This window comes from Sciurus carolinensis, chromosome 10 (genome assembly GCF_902686445.1).
Source record: "Sciurus carolinensis chromosome 10, mSciCar1.2, whole genome shotgun sequence".
Classification (NCBI taxonomy): Eukaryota; Metazoa; Chordata; class Mammalia; order Rodentia; family Sciuridae; genus Sciurus; species Sciurus carolinensis.
The window spans coordinates 34,381,130-34,394,716 of NC_062222.1; the positions used below are offsets into that span (position 1 = coordinate 34,381,130).

Consider the following 13,587-nt stretch of genomic DNA (forward strand, 5'->3'; position numbering starts at 1 on the left):
TTAACCTTTATTTTTTGCTTTAATCAAAATTAAAAAAAAAAATTTATTAGAGCTTTGTAGTTATACAAAGTAGTTGGGTTCATTCCTACAAAATCGTGTATGCATGGAATTCGATTTCCATCCATTTACCTGCAAATGCCATAATTCCATTCTTCTTTGTGGCTGAGTAATATTCCAGATATACCACAATATCTTAATCCATTGTTGATGGACTTTTGTATCGATTCCATAGTTACCTATTGTGAATTGTGCTGTTGTGAACTTTTGTGTATCACTATAGTGTGCTGATTTTAGTTCTTTTGGGAAACACCAAGGAGTAGGATAGTTGGTCATATGGTGGTTCCATTCCTACTTTTTTGAGGGAACTTTATACTGCTTTTCCAGAGTGGTTGTACTAGTCTGCATTCCCACCAACAATGTACAAATGTACCTTTTCCTCCTCATCCTTGTCAACATTTACCATTATTCGTTTTTTTGATCATTTCTGTTCTGATTGGAGTGAGAGAAAACCTTAGTGTAGTTTTGATTTGCAATTCCTTGATTGCTAGAGATGTTGAACATTTTTTTCACGTATTTGTTGGCATTTTGCATTTCTTCTTTTAAGAAACTTTTTTTTTTCTGTGCAGAAACTTTTAAAATTTATTGGTGTCCATTTATTGATTCTTTAACCTGCCCCTTTTAAAAAGTCCTTTAGAAAAAACTATTTCCAGTGACTAATGACTTATTTAATATCTGATTAACTAGAGGAGAAGAATTAGGAAAATGAGGTAACAAGACAACGGAAGAAAGAGCCTGGTGAAGTTCTTGAGAAGTTGATTCTGATTGACTAATGCAGGGGTGCCGAAGAGGGAAAAGGCCAAAGGTGTTTTGCTAGATATCCGTCTGCTTACTCTGTTAATTTCGAGTAGTTTGGTTGCATAAAACAATTGAATAAACACAGCAAGGGCTACCTTTTCTCTCATGTAAAAGAATCCTGGGACTGGGGTTCACTGGCTCAGTAGTGTGGAGCGCTTGCCTAGCATGTGTGAGGCACTGGGTTCAATTCTCAGGACCACATATAAGTAAATGAATAAAATAGGGGTCCATCAACAACTAAAAATATAAATAAGCCAAACCCCAAACCAAAGGCTGAATGTTTTCTCTGATATGCAGAGGCTAATTCACAATAAGGAGGTGGGGGGATAAGGAAGAATAGAGTTACTTTATATTAGGTAGGGAGGGGAAGTGAAGGGAGGGGAAGGGGTATGGGGGAAGGAATGATAGTAGAGTGAAACAGACATGGTTACCTCATGTACATGTGTGACTGCATGATGGATATGATCCTGCTCTATGTATAATCAGAAAAATGAGAGATTGCACTCTATTTATGTATGATCTGTCAAAATATATAAATGCATTCTTCTGTCATGTACAACTAATTAGAACAAATAAAATAAAAAAAATAAAGGAAAAAAAAGAACCTTGGAGGTAGACAGTCAGAATGGTACAGTGGTGGTTGCATGTTGTGAGAAGGTTATAGGCTTCTTTTTTCTCTACCTACCCAGCACATGGTTTCCATTTTTAGGGTCAGTTCATTGGATAGGTGTTGCTGGGTTCTAGTTATTATACCTATATTGGAAGTCAGAAGCAGTAGGAAAGGAAGAAAAGTTAAAAAAAAAAAAAAAAAAGTTTCCATCCAAGTCAGATTCCTTGAGGCAACATTTCTCTGTATAGCTCACTGTCCAGAGTGTAGCATGTGGCTTCCTCAGGACACCCAGGATCCTGGGACATGGAGCCTGTTGTCCTGCAATGTTGTTAACCTTGTTTAAGAGCAAAACAAAACAAAACAAACAAACAAACAAAACAGTATGAAAGTAAGTTTCTAAGGAGAAAGCAGAGAATGGATATTGGAGTAGACAACCAGTAGTCTCTTCTGTACACATGCTCTTTTAGTTTTTCCTCACATTCTTGTGGCATGTTAATTACCTCTGCTAGTGCTGGGGATGTGGCTCAGTGGTATACTGGCTGGGATTCAATCCCCCCGCAAAAAACAAAATCTCTGTTAGATCGTTCTTTTCCTCAGCCCTTGCTCACACTCCTCAGCTCAGGTCTTACATCACCTGTGTTTCCTACTTCTCCTACCAAAAGTTGACTCAAGTTCTGATATTCCCATAGTGTGTGTCAGGCAAAGACATATATATGTTAAAAGGTTTTAAGAAATGCTGGGAGAGAGTTTCAAATAAGTTAGAGAAAATTAGGAAACATACCAACATAGGACTGGGTGCTGTGGCACATACCTGTAATCCCAGCAACTCAGGAGGCTGAAGCAGATGGATTGCAAGTTTGGGGCCCCCTCACCAATTTAGCAAGGCCCTGTCTCAAAGTAAAAAATAAGTGCTGGTGATGAAGCTTGGTGGTAAAGCACCCCTGGATTCAATCCCAGTACCAAAAAACAAAGTCAACTTGGTCTGGCAAAAAAGTTTAATTGCATTTGATGTAAATATATCCCATTTTAAATTTGAAACCAGATAGGTATATACATTTAAAGGAATCAAGTGAAAAATGTAAAAAGAGGCAATAGAATATGTTAAAGCGGTCTCTTTTGGTATTAGTTGCATCTTCTGCTTCAGTATGAAATTTCTTTATCCTGGAAAGCTAGTGTGATTTTCAGCATGATTTAGACCCCTCTTTCTTCTTCGAAATCATATTCTGAGGGTGATACCTGCTGCACAGAGCAAAACTGTTCTCTAGAGAGGGAGTTCAATTGCTGGATCAAGTTGGGAATTTGGTTGCTATAACTACAGCATCACAGATGTGCTGTACATATAAATACATGCTTTTGTGGGTCTTTGGAGTACTGGCATTGGTTTATCTTAACAAAGTAAGTACCTGTAAAGAGGACTGAAGTTTTGTGTGTGTAGTTGATGTGGTATCCAGGTCATCTGATGCTTATAGTATTCAGTCAGGGAATTGTCACTTATGATCCTTGGTGTAAATGAGTGTATGATAATTCATCCTGGAAGTCCTAATTTACAGGGATGTTTGGATTTCTCTCACAGAAATAAGTATCACTATGTTTTATAAAGGTCTTAAAGTCTGGCATTTGTCAATGAAATATAATATTATTTTTCTCAAAATATATTGTGTTTGAATTGTTTATCAACTGCTGTGTGCAGAGGAACTCACAACCCTGTTTGCACTACAGTTAATTTTGAAGGAGGGGTAGAGGGATGTGTGAATCACTGTTTCACCTGTACAAATTTAAGGTATGTCTTAAAATATGTATGTAGTAACTAAATTTGTTTTGGTTTAAGGAAACATACTTTCTGTTTTGGGGTCAGTAACAGGAAATAGTGAATTAAGGATATTGTTAAAAGAGAGATTGATACATGAAACAAATTACCCACCAGGAAATTGGAATGTCTTCATTAAAATAAAAATTTCCAATTAATCATAGTTCTGGGACCCTGCATTTTATTTTATCATGAGTTGAATTATACTTGTATCTTAAAGATAACAAAATTATATTTGAATGTTAAAGAGAATGACTTTTTTATATTCATTTTTTCAGTATATTGTTTCAGTAGATTATTTAAAAGCACTAGTAAGTAAAATGAGGTAATACTTTAGATATGCGTATCAATTATTTTTTGGTAAGAGTTTAAATACATTGGCCTTAAAACTGAGCTTAATATTTATGACCGATTAGAATATTAAACTGTAAGTTCAAAATATTAACATTATTTCCTTAGATGCTTCTTAACTTGCTAACACATATAGGAATTACTTTTTTGTAATTAAATATAAAATAGACTTTCTGGTATTGAACATTCAAGTAATCAGAGAGCTATATAAGCATTAAGTATTTTTAAAAATTATGCTTTTATCTATTTTTTTGAGTCAGATATTCCAGAATAACTTTTTCTTTATGTTTATTAATGGCTTACCTCATTCATGTTTTATAGCTATAAAATGGCTAGTGTGTTAGTATCTAACTTCATTAAGATAACTGGTGTGTTTCATAAACATTTTCAACAATGTAAAAATTAGAACAATGGTCAAAATGTGTCAAACACTTTCCTGTGTGTTTTTAGTAGTATTACTTTTTTATGGTTCATTAAGGTGAGTTTAGAGAACAGTCATTATGTAGTTTAATTCAATTTGTAAATAGAAAAACCTCAAATTAAGATTATTTCATTTCATTAGTCTAAGTCATGTATGTTCTGGTGTAATTCTGAGATTATAACATACAATTTTGAAATTAAAAGTCTTCCCTGAATAAAGTTGTCCCTGACTAAAGTTTTTGAGGTTTCATAACCATTGTACCATTTAAATGAACTTTCAAAAACCTTTATGTGTAGTTAATTTTATTTTTGGAAGCATCATTGTGGCTAAGACAGATTTTTAAAAAATTATTGATTATGTCAGGATATAAAGTTAGTAATAGTAGAGAAGATCTGCCTGATTCCACTCAGGCCCATGAAGTATGAATTTGCCTGTGGAACATAACTTAGAAAAGATGTTAGAGTCCTTGTGTTTAGCAATAAAGATGGCTAGAAGATTACATGGAGCAAGAGTGTGAAAGGCAATTGCCCAGAATAGAAGTTTCCAAACCATTCAAGTTATTGGATTCATGTGAGATAGCAGGGGCTAAATTCTAAGTCCCAGGCCATTGGTGTTTTTGGTTTACTACATCTGGGTTTGGAGCTTATGCTCTTTCATATTACATGCTTTCAAACAGGTAGTCTATCAGATCTGAAATGAGAGACTGGACTAATGACTTTTTAAGTTGAGACCATAGGTCAGAGCCTTATGATTTTGATGTGCTAAGGACCCAATGTTGTCATCAGAACAGAAATTGATGGATCACATGGGAGAGTAATTTAGGAACACAAACTGAGGGAATTCATTGACTGAAGGTTACAGAAAAGGGAGAAGCAGCCAGACATGATTCCTGGGCTTTGAACTAGAATGTCTGTAGTGTGAAGCTACCTTTGACAACTGTAACAAAATGAGGAGGATGAGTATCAGAGTTGAAATGAAATACTTGATTTCAGGCATGTTGAGTTACACTTACTGACAAAACAGATGGGAGTTAAGGGGTAATTTGGGAACTGGGACACCTGAAAAAGATTGACCATGTGTGCACAGGGTAGGTAGGGAGTTAGGTAAATAGGGAGAATACAGAAGGAAAAGGAGTTGGTTATAGTTATGTTGAAAGGTAATTGAACAGACTCGGGTAACTTTGAAGTTTTGCTTTACTACCCATCCTTGGATAAATACCTAGGAGTGGAATTGTTGGGTTTTATGTAAGTGTGTATTTAACTATTTTAGGAATGGCTATATTGTTTTTCATATTGGCTTAATATGTTATACTCATAATATCAGTTTATGAGATTTCTGGTTATTTCACATCTTCCCCAACACAGTATTGTCAGTTTTCATCTCAGCCATTCTAGTAGGTAAATAGCTGTATTCTGTGATTTTATGTGATTTTATTTTGTTTTTCTTTCAACACTATTGTTGCTGAGGGTTTTTTTTTTTTTTTTTCTTTTCTTTTTTTTTTGCTACTGGAAATTGAATTTTGTGCATGCTAGGCAAGTACTCTTGTACTGAGCTACATCCTCAGTCTGGGAATTTTTCCATGTACTCATTGGCCACTCTTTTATCTTCTTTGGTGAAACATCAGTTCAAATATTATACTCATTTTAAAATGTTGAATTGCCTATCTTATTTTTGAGTTGTTAAGCATTTTATATGTATTCTGGGTACAATACATTTGTTTAATATATTTTGCAATTTTTTTTTCCTGCCAGTCTGTGGTTTGCTTTTTTTCTTAACCATGTCTTTCTAAAATCTGAAGCTTTTTTTTTTTTTTTTTTTTTAAACTGGGGATTGAACCCAGGGCTTTGTGAATGTGAAGCAAATACTTTGCCACTGAGCCACATCCCATTCTCTCTAAGGCTTTTAATCAACAAATTCACTCATAGTCTGTATTTTTTTTTTGTGTGTGTGTGCCCTGTTTAAAAAAATCTCTTTAGCTGATGTCATAAAAGTTTTCTTATATTTTTCTTCTAGAAATTTGTTTTAGCTCTTCCACGTAGGACTAAGGTCCATTTTTTACTTCATTTTTTTGTGGTATGAAATTTCCTTTTCTGCATGTGATGTTCAGTAATCTAGGACAACAGGGCAACTCATTGAAAAGAACATTTATTTATCCTTTGAATTGCTTTGACACATTTGTTAAGAATCAGTCATTTAATGTAATTTTTTTTTATTTTTTATTTTTTGGTACCAGGGTTTGAACCCAGGAGCATTTAACTACTGAGCCATATCCCCAGTCATTTTAAAAAATACTTTATTTAGAGACAGTGTGTTGCTGAGTTGCTTAAGTTCTCACTAAGTTGCTGAGGCTGACTTTGAACTCACAATCCTCCTGCTTCAGTCTACCAAGCTGCTGGGAATTATAGGCATATGAACCACCTCACTGGTCTAACATAAAAACATTCACGTAACTATTTAACTATGAAAATGCTTGTTCAGATCTTCTGAAATCTTTCTTCTACTATTCTACATATCAATTCTTACACCAATACCACATAATTTTAATTTGTGTAGCTTAATAGTAACTTTTGAAATCATGTCCCTATTATAAATTCCAACTTCATTCTTTATCAGAATTGTTTATCTTCTGTGTCTTTGTTTTTCCTATAACTTTAAAATAAGGTTGTCAGTGTCAAGAATGCTTGATAGGATTTGATTGGAATTGTACTGACTAAAGCTAAATATCAATTTGGAAAGATTACATTGTAACAGTAATGAACTTTCCAAATAACGCACCATGAACATGGTATACCTCTTCATTTTAAGTCTTTAAGAATTTTTCTTTGAAAGGTTAAGGTTTTTTTGGGGTAAATTTTTGCTTCTAGCCCATACACATTCTTCATTAACTGTATTCCTAAACTAATTTTTAAATGATAAATAATAGGATTTTACAACTTTGATCTATAAGGGAAGCTCTAAAATAGGTTAAATACTATTGTAGTGTTACTTTTTGGTGGATTTAGAAGGAGCAAAGTAATTGTGTTTATCTACAACATATTTGATTAATGTGAATTAACTAATAGGCATTTTATTGTTTGAGAAATTATTAACTTATTCATGTGTGTGAATTTATGGTTTTCCTTTCTTGGAAATGTGTTTTTTCAATGTTCATGAAATACGAATATATACTAGTCAGGTGATCTAAATTTTTGTTTAGGTTTTATCTTTAAAAAAACATGACTACCATTTTAGCTTCTCTTATGGTATATGTCAGATTTTTAGGAGTCTGGTGGCTAGGTTTGGATGCCATTCATATAAACCTTTAAAGAATATCAGATGTTTAAAAAGTTGCCATTCTTGAGATAAATTCAGATTCTTATTGGTTTAGAGCCAATCTGAATAATTCATTAATTTATCTTTCATTATTTTCATTGATAAGTTATATAGAATTTTTGGTTATTTCTTAATAATGCATTTGTTTATTTTGCTTCTTTAATGAATTTTACAAAAACTAGGTCATTTGTAGGGAAGATATTAGAGCCAAACCTCCTTGTCTAGTCAACTCATACATGACCAGCTTTGCACAATGAAATAGTGAACATTTAACAAAGGCATTTTGGATAAGGCATGTGTCTACATGCTGAAGGGAAAATCTGTTATGCACCATAACTTTTGTATAAACTGATCAGCTGCCATCTGTGTTCAAAGCACTGTGATCAGCAGAGACCTGTTTGTGCCACTGTAGACTGATAGCAGCAGATCAATTTAGCTGAGCTGTTCTCCAGCAATTCAGTCACGAGGACATAGACACTACCAAAGTGTAGTCCTCACACCCACTGTCCTTTACTGGTTTAGTTTGTGGCAAGAGAGAAAAACTGCTTGCTCTCTTCACCCCAGTACAGCTGAGGTAAGAGCCACCTTTTTTCTCTTGAAGGGGAAAGCGAGAGCAAAAGCAGCCTCTTTCAACTTTCCCATTGCTGTGTTGATTTAAATTTATGCTCGTCTGTACCACAGTAATCCCTCAGGCCAGGTATACAATTCAGCATCTTTTTGGTGGAGAGCAACTAGTTTCTAGCACAGCTTTGGTAAAATTTAACAACAGAACTGCATTGTGAGCACATCTAAGCATTTGACCTTGAGGACTCATAGGAGAGCAGACATTGCAGATTTTCCTACTTGTCCTTGACTTACAAGAGAGTAGATAATGAATTAATAGAAATTGATAAAGAGTGTCTGTCAGGCAGCCGCTGAGGTCATGAGACTGGTATGCGGAAAGAGTGCCCATACAACATGCGTAACACATAATGCAGCCAGGAGGGGTGGGTGGGTCATCGAAGCAGGAAATTAGCCGTCAGAAGGAATGTTGGCTCTGTGCGAGCTACAGCAGCATGGACTCCCTAGGAGAAGACACACGGGGAAATGGGGAGTGCTCAGAGCTGCAGAGAAGAGAGCTCCTGTAGAAGGTGGCAGCACTTTCGCTGTTACCGTTGCTTCAAAGATATTGAAGACAGTGCAGGTTAGATTTTTTTTTTTTTAAGAAATTAAAATGTTAATAGTGTAAATGTCAACTGTATGATACTTCTCTGTTAGCGAAATTAGACAACAAACTACTAAGGAATGAACAGGAGGCGGGGGAAATGTAGCTATGAGGCCTTTGCTTGTCATAGTTTTTTCTTGTGATCTATTTTTATAAGTAAAGGTTAAATGCGGAGGTTCACTTTGTAGAGAAGCAAAGCTCTGTTAATATGTGCTTGGTGATGACTGTTGAAATATTTCTAAGTGAACCTTGAAAAGAATTTAGAGATGCTTAAGTGTGTATACAGTTTTCCAAAGACTTCTGAAATATTAGCTGGTTAAAGTCTATTTTTTAGAAGTAGTTGTAATTTACATTCATGCATGTAATTTGTATTGTATACTTGTTATGTACATGATTTTTTGTTTTGAAAAGCTGTTAATTTTTATTAACTGAGTAAAGCAAAAATACTTTAAAAGATTAAATGTTTTTTTATGACAAGTCTTTCAACCTACGTTTCTTTTATACTTATATTTAAATTTATTCTTCTATATCCTGATTTTGAGAACAGAACTGATAGCATCAGTAGTTACTTGTTAGATTGTTTTTGTCCCCAATTTAATTGCTGCTGTACTTTCCAAAGATAATGGTATGGGAATTTTTCTTCTGAGTGTTAAGCATATTTGTTTGATTTTGGTTTAGGAACATTAGTTCAGTCAGTTACTTAGATTTTTAAGAAGAAACATAACATTTAGTAACTTTCTTTTTCTTGAAATGAAGGTGTGAAAAATTGATATCTTAGAGTATCACACTTTTAATCATTTTGTAAATTAGGATTTCCCACCAGTATAATATCAGATTGACTGTTGTGTGTGCTCCTGACATGAATAAGTTTACATTCCAATATGGAGAAGTTGCATTCCACTGAGTAGTTCTGACATACAACAAGAATGTATAGGCCCATACAAAGGGCGAATTTAGGGACACTAAACCTTCTGTGCTGAGTGCCTGCCTCTCGTGGAAAACTCAAACCCACAGAAAATGCTCTTGACTACTTAGGTGGGGAAAATGTGGTCACAGAAACAGTTGGCCATACAGTACCTACAACACCCAGTCCAGTGTTTCATACTAGGGGTATTTATGAAAATTAGGTGAAATTTAATATTCTCAAACATTTGTACTTTCTGGTTGTGAGTCTTGAACTTGAAGGCAAGATTAGCGGGCTATTAATTTTTCCCCCCCATTTTACATAATGTGGAAGCTAATTAGTAATTTTTTGGTTTGCATATTTCTGGGTACTACAAATTATGCCATTTGCATCTGTAAAAATATTTAACTTACTAGTTAATCTGCTTATGCTCAAGTGATCTTTTCATAAATCATTTGCTGGTGGGCTTAATTTTTTTCTTTTTGATGTGACAAGGAATCAATAGATGGACAGACATGAATCTGCAATTCTTGTAGTTGTCATGTTATGGTTGTTAAAAAGATGATGATGAGGATATTCTGAAATTACATTGAGACCAAATAGTTGTGAGCTAAGCTGTATTTTACAGCAAACGGTTTAGAAAGGGTTAAGACCAAATAAATTAGATTTTCATATTGTGTAGAACCAGAAGACTTATAGGCAGTCTTAAAAGAATAACATATATTTTTCCTCCCTACCAATCCTCTTCTGACTTTATGGCTAATGACTTTTCAATATTCAGGCCAACTCTCATTGATAGCTATTGCCTTCATCTTTTTTTTTTTTTTTTTTTTTTGCTTTTGAAACATATGTATCTATTAATATCTGTGTCTTATGTACACGTATGTATGCATGCAGACTTGTGAAACTACTAGAAGACTGATATGACTTTTTAATTTGAAGTTAAAAAATAAACTGCATATCTTTAAATATTAAGGAATCTAAAATTTTAAGATAACTTTGTTTATCTTGGTATGTAGTATTATGAGTGCCATTTCAAAGAAGCAGATGTCCTACTAACTAGTTGAAGTTCTGTTATAGCTGCCTGAAGAGGTGTTGTCTGTACAGATTGGACATTCAAATCTTTGACTGTTACAGGGTAACCCTAAAAAGCCCTTGATGGTTGTTGTGTGATTTTGCTGAATTTGAATTGCTTTCTGAATTACAAATGCTGATTTGTCTTTTTCATTCAACTAACTAATAAGGGAGCCTAGCCATTGAGAGTCCGCCTCTTAGTGAAATTCAGTTCTCAACTTGTCATTGAATTACAGCTGTTTGTGCACTCATCTTGTTAATGTGAACTACTCACTCGAAAATAGGGGCTAAACTTTTTTATTTTGTAAAGTATTGATTATAGGGTTTGTTTTGGTAGTATTGATTCTGTATTATAATATTATATATCCAATGAACATTTGGAAGAGGAACCGGTAGCAAAATAATAGGTATGTAAGAAATAAAATGAGAGAGAGAGAAGGAGAGATAAAGAGAGAGAGTGCATGTGCACACACACACACACACACACACACACACACACCCTTATTATATGGCCACAAATGAAAAAAATGAGGTAAATTCTGGGTGACAGAAAAATGTAAGTATACTTGACTTTTCAGAACACTCATTTAAAATACTTGTCATTTTTTTTTTATCTCTTGCTACTTCTTTCCCTCACAAGCTCTGTCACTTCATTGCTAAATGACCATAGAAATGGGATTGTTTCAGGGTTTATCAGGGTATAGTTTACTCAAGCTTAACTCTTCTTTAGTCCTTAAGATTTGTTATTTGTTCATAGTACAAACTTTTTGGTTCTACTTTTTCATACTCAAGTCCCAGATTTTTTGCTAAGAAATCCAAAGCCACTGAAACAAATATCTTCTGGACAGTTTCTCTGTTAAGATTTATTTGTTTTTATTGTGGCAAATATATGCAACATATATTACTTTAACCCTTTAAAAATGTACAATTACATGTACATTTCATGTGGTTCAGTGGCATCAATTACATTCACACTGCGTGAATCCAGCAGCAATACCTGCTTCCAAAACTTTTTTTTATAACTCCAAACAGAAGCTGTAACCATCAAGCTTTTCTCCCTTTCCAGTAACCTTTGGTAACCTGTCATCTACTTCCTTTCTCTACTAATTTGCCTTTTCTAGATATTTCATATAAGTGGCATCACATGGTGTTTGTACTTTTGTGACTGGCTGGTTGCCCTTAGTGTAATGTTTTCGAGGTTCGTCCATGTTCTTATATTTGTCAGTTTTTCATTCCTTTCTAAGGCTGAATAATAATTAATTGTGTGTGTATATTTCACACTTGTTTTATGCATTCATCTGTTAGATGCTTGGATTGTTTCCATGTACTGCGACTTTTGTGAATAATGTTGCAGTCTACACTGGTGTTTCAGTCCCTATTTTCAGTTCTTTTGGATATTTACCTGGGAGAAGAATTGCTGGATCATATGACAATTCTATGTTTAGCTTTCTGGGGAAATGCCAGACTGTTTTCCAAAGTGGCTATGCACTATTTTACATGCCCATCAGCAAAGTGCAAGTTCAGAGTTCCCTACCTACTCTCTCTTTCCCCCGACCCTCATTCTTTTATCTGAATTATAACCATCCTAGTTTCTCATTCTTAGTTTCACGTGTGAGATGAGATTGTTTTTGGTTTTGACTTGTATTATCCTAATAACTAAGGATGTTGAGCAGTTTTGCATATGCTTAGCCATTTTTGTATCTTCTTTGGCGAAGTGTCTGTTTAAATCCTTTTCTCTGTGTGTGTGTGTGTGTGTGTGTGTGTGTGTGTGTTGCTGGAGACTAAGCCTAGGGTGTCACACACGCCAGGCAAGTGTTCCGTTGAACTACACTCCCAGCCTCCTTAACCAGTTTTAAATTGGGGTTGTCTTTTTGTTGTTCTGTTTAGGAATAATTAAGTATTCTGGAGATTAAGTCCTCATCAGATATATGATTTGCAGTTTTTTCTTGTGTTCTGTAGGTTGTCAGTTTCTTGATAATGCCCTTTGGTGCACACAGGTTTTTTCTTTTGATGAAATCCAATTTTTCCATTTTTTCTTTTGCTGTTCATGCTTTTGCTGTATATATAAGAATTCATCATCAAACCCAAGGACATGAAGATTTATCCGTATATCTTTTGCGTTTTATGGTTTTGGCACTTATATTTAGGCCATTGATCCCTTTGAGTTAATTTTTGTGTATGGTATGAGGGAGGGGTTCGGCTTCTTCCTTTCTCTTATAGAAATCCAGGCATCTCAGCACCATCTGTTGATAAGACTGTTCTCCTTCATTGGACAGACTTGGCACCCTTGTCAGAAATCAGTTGGCTGTAGATACATGGGTTTATTTCTGGACTTCAATTCTATTCCTTTGGCCTAACTGTCTGCCCTTATGTCAGTACCACATTGCTTTGGTTGCTGTAGCTTTGTAGTAAGTTTTGAAATCTAGAAGTGAGTCCTTTGACTTTGTTCCTTTTCAAGATTGTTTTGGCTTATTAGGGCCCCATGGAATTCCATATGAACTTGAGGACCCAACTTTTTCATTTCTGGGGGGGGGGGATTTCAAGTGTAGGAATTTTGATAGGAATTGTATTGATGTAGAACACTTTATGTAGTTTATTATAAGGTTTAATAACAAAAAAGAATGCTGCATTTGATAGGATTGTCTATTTCTGACAGTGGCACCAAGGAACAGAAAATGATCCCATTTAGAGCAGAATATAGTCACATGCTTTGGAATAATCCTTACCAAATTTCTGATTTTTTTTTTAAACAAAAGCAAAAAATACATTTATACCTGTACTTTGAATCTAATAAGATCTTCCTTAATTGTGTAATTTCTAATTTTTATTAAATCATCAGTTTAGAAATTTAAGTGATACCAACTTTCATTTGCTATTAATAAAATGGGTGAAATGTTATTTTAATTTTGTTGTCTCTGGTCTTCCAGAAGTCCCCATGAATTCCCTTGATTTTTTTGTTTTTCCCTTTGGGAACTCTTCTAGGGCAATACCCTATCATAATCTTAAATAGTTTTCTACAAGGCTATGTATAATAGTTTTGGGTTTTCAT

At 34.5% G+C, this 13,587-nt stretch overlaps 1 protein-coding gene across 8 annotated transcripts in view; it reads left to right on the forward strand.

Moving 5' to 3' along the window:
• Rapgef2 (Rap guanine nucleotide exchange factor 2) overlaps positions 1-13,587 on the forward strand; it is a 247,702-nt gene that overhangs the window by 122,569 nt on the left and 111,546 nt on the right. The window contains exon 1 of one of the 8 annotated variants that reach the window (XM_047566229.1): positions 8,426-8,539. The exons of the other annotated variants lie outside the window; for them this stretch is intronic. The gene's annotated coding sequence lies outside the window, so the exon portion shown is untranslated. Of the gene's footprint in view, positions 1-8,425; positions 8,540-13,587 lie in introns of those variants that run through there. 8 annotated transcript variants of the gene reach the window in all.